At 35.6% G+C, this 3,337-nt stretch overlaps 1 non-coding gene across 1 annotated transcript; it reads left to right on the plus strand.

Moving 5' to 3' along the window:
• The first annotated feature begins 313 nt into the window (after nucleotides 1–313).
• LOC124886220 lies at nucleotides 314–420 on the plus strand. The gene has a single exon (XR_007043306.1). It is a non-coding gene; the product is annotated as a small nucleolar RNA R71 (small nucleolar RNA).
• The last annotated feature ends 2,917 nt before the right edge of the window (nucleotides 421–3,337 follow it).

A 3,337-nucleotide genomic window follows, 5' to 3' on the forward strand; every position in this document is an offset into this window, starting at 1 on the left:
ATTAGCGGTAGCTACTGCTTGTGGAACCCCCAAATTTATGTTATTAAATTGAGTAATCATATGATTTTGCACTGCTATAATCTGCGTTTGTAATGTAGTATATTAGTCTACCTCTAATACCCCTACTACCTTCTTGGGATCACTTCTTATATCAGTATGCCAATCCATATTTCCTTATGAAATCTGATTCAGCAGTGTGTACAGTTTTTCATAAGTCTTTTCAAGAGCTTGCCCACCTACTGTTAAATCCAAAAAAATTTTATTCTTTGGATCAAGTCCCTCAATGAAGGTGTGAACAAGAACATCATTGGACTGATGGTGGTGAGGGAAATTCCCAAGCATACCTTTAAATCTCTCCCACACTCGGTAGAGATTCTCTCCTTTTTTTTGTTTGAAACTCAAAATTTCACTCCTTAACCGTGCAGTTTTCCCTATGGAAAGAATTGAATAAGAAACTTCCAAGCACAATCTTTCCATGAAGTGATAGAGAGTGGTGGTTCAGTATGTAACCACCTCTTTGCTTACCCTATTAGAGAAGAAAGAAAGAGTGTCAATCAGACATAATTAGCATTCACCCCAATAGGAATGTACATATCATTTATTTCCAGGAAGGTCTAGATGTCCTATAGTGGGTCTTCATATGAAAGGACATCGTATTGCCCCGCTGAATTCAACAGTTGCACCATATTATGCTTCAGTTCAAATTGACCTCCTGGCTCGGGCTTACGAATATCGTTAGTCACATGGTTCGTGAGTGGGATTGCCATATCATGAATAGGTCTTACAGCTGGTTGAGTAGGAATAACTGGAATAACCGAAGCTAGGATATGTCTGACATTTGGATCAGTAGGAGCATTAGGATTAAGAACATTTCGATCTCTTATTTCTGCCATTTGAACCTGTTGACTGGAATATTAGGCTCTTCGCCTTTGATGAAAAATCAATTTTGATTCTGTAAAAGGCTCTACTAACTCATTATCTCTAGCCAATCCTGTATTCAACTAAACCTGCAAAAATTCAGCCGCTAAGATCAAATTGTTAACACTTAAACATATTATCAAAAACCAAAATTTAAGCAATTTACTAATTATACTAGTCCCCAGCAACGGCGCCAAAAACTTGCTGCGACTCAAACTCACACGCAAGTGGACACGATCATACAAGTAATATAGTGACTTAGACAGTCAAATATCATTCCCACGAGGACTAAGCAACTGGAAATTTGACCAACTTTTAGTCTTAGACAACGAGGTATTAAGTGTTTTAAAGTATCAAGATGATTGTGAAATTGTAAATAAATATTGGTAATAAATAAGAAATAGCAATTTGTGACAATATCAAGCAAGCAACGGTTGTAAACAGTAATGATGGGCATTCCAGGGTTGAGGCATTTTGAACAATCATACAAATCTCTATTCTTATCAAAGCCTAAGTGGGTATCAGGTTGTTGATTTACAAGGTTTATACCACGATCTTGGTCTCCCAACCTCAAATCTTCTATCTATTGAATATTGTTGCTACAACTCCTGCAAAGATACGAACAATTCTTCTAGATTCATAACGTTATCTTCTTACAATTGAACCAAACAAGGTTTCTAGGTATATCCCTATCCTAGATGCTAATTCAAACCCCTTGTTATTTGAAAGGATAAGAACCTTGCTCCTTAATTTCTTCATTCTATCATACGATTCTCCTCCCGAATTTATATATAAATATAGATTTATTATAATGGTGGACACTTATCAAAATAGTAAGCTCAAGAAATTAGCAACAGCCCAGATGATAATCCAAAAAGAAACTATGATAAGAATATCAAAGAATAATCATGTTCTTGGCCTCAACCCCAGAACAAGGGTGTTTAGCCACTCATGTTTGAATTCAACATAAAAAATAAGTACTTAATCATAGCCAAAATTAATCTTGAAGTAAATAAGTTCAAAAGAAATAATAAGAACCCTAATAAAGAGTGTTTTGTACTTTTCTGCCATTACTGTGCTTGCCAAAAAGTCCTTAGTATTGTGCTCATGTGTTCCTTTTATAATTGAAAAAATTTTACCAGATCTGAAGCCATGATGTGATGCGTCACTAATCGCATCAACCAAGCCAACGCGTCACATCTACATCGCGTTGATCCACTAAAATTTGTATCTTAAATTCTGATTATGTCAATTTCTTTAACACATGATACAACGCATTGATATCACGTCATGTCACTAGAATTGTCATCTCAAAATCTAACCAAATGTAGAAACTTTACGCATCGACGCGATGCGTTGAAATCACATCGATGCATTGGAAATTGTTTCTAAAATTTTGGCTAAGTCAACACATTCACCATTTTACATGATGCGTATAGATAGCGTCGCATCACTAGAATTTTTCTCCATTTTTCTCTCAATTCTCGTAAATCCTTAGTTCCTTTTATTTATCCTTTCTCTCGTGCATCTACACATATTTTTGAATTTGATCAACATGGTCTTTGGCATCTTCATGATTGTATTTAATTTTCTTCTGAATCCATGGGAAATTTAGCATGTATCTCTAATTACATCAGTTAGCCACAAAACACCATTTAGCTCACAATTCAATATAATTATCACACTTATTATTCTAAAAACAAGTCCAAATATGGATAAATAGCAGTGTTTGGACATATAAATATGCCCAATATCACCGGTATTTGATACCATAGAAAAGGTTTAGTTGATCAGGGAAAGGCTTAAGACAGCTCAGAGCCGACAGAAATTGTACATAGATGTACAAAGAAAGGATCTCAAGTTTGAGATTTGTGATTATATTTACTTGAAAATCTCTACTATGAAGGGAGTGAAGAGGTTTGTCAAGAAAGAGAAACTCGATCCCTGATATATCGATCCTTACTGAATTCTCAGTCATTTTGAAAAGGTAGCTTATGAGCTTGAGTTTCCTTTAGACGTAGCTTCAGTCCATCCAGTATTTCATGTCTCCTTGCTAAAGAAATGCATAGGTGACCCAACAGTTGCAGTCCCTGTAGAGGGTATAGATGTTCAAAACAACCTCTCTTACCAAGAGATTCTAGTTGAAATTATTGACTATCAAGTTCATAGATTGAGAAACAAGAAGTCTCTCTAGTCAAAGTCCTTTGGCAGAATCAGTCCATTGAGGGAGCTACTTGGGAAGCAGAAGTAGATATGCGGACCAAGTTTCCTCACCTCTTCTCCTCAAACTCAAACTCCGCCCAAGGTAACAGTTTTCCTTAAGTTTACTTAGTTTTATGCTCAAATTGTCTTTATCAACTTGGTATTAATTACCATTGAATATTTAGTCATACATTCATATATCAGTTTAGTCATACAT

The sequence above is a fragment of the Capsicum annuum genome, chromosome 7 (assembly GCF_002878395.1).
Source record: "Capsicum annuum cultivar UCD-10X-F1 chromosome 7, UCD10Xv1.1, whole genome shotgun sequence".
Classification (NCBI taxonomy): Eukaryota; Viridiplantae; Streptophyta; class Magnoliopsida; order Solanales; family Solanaceae; genus Capsicum; species Capsicum annuum.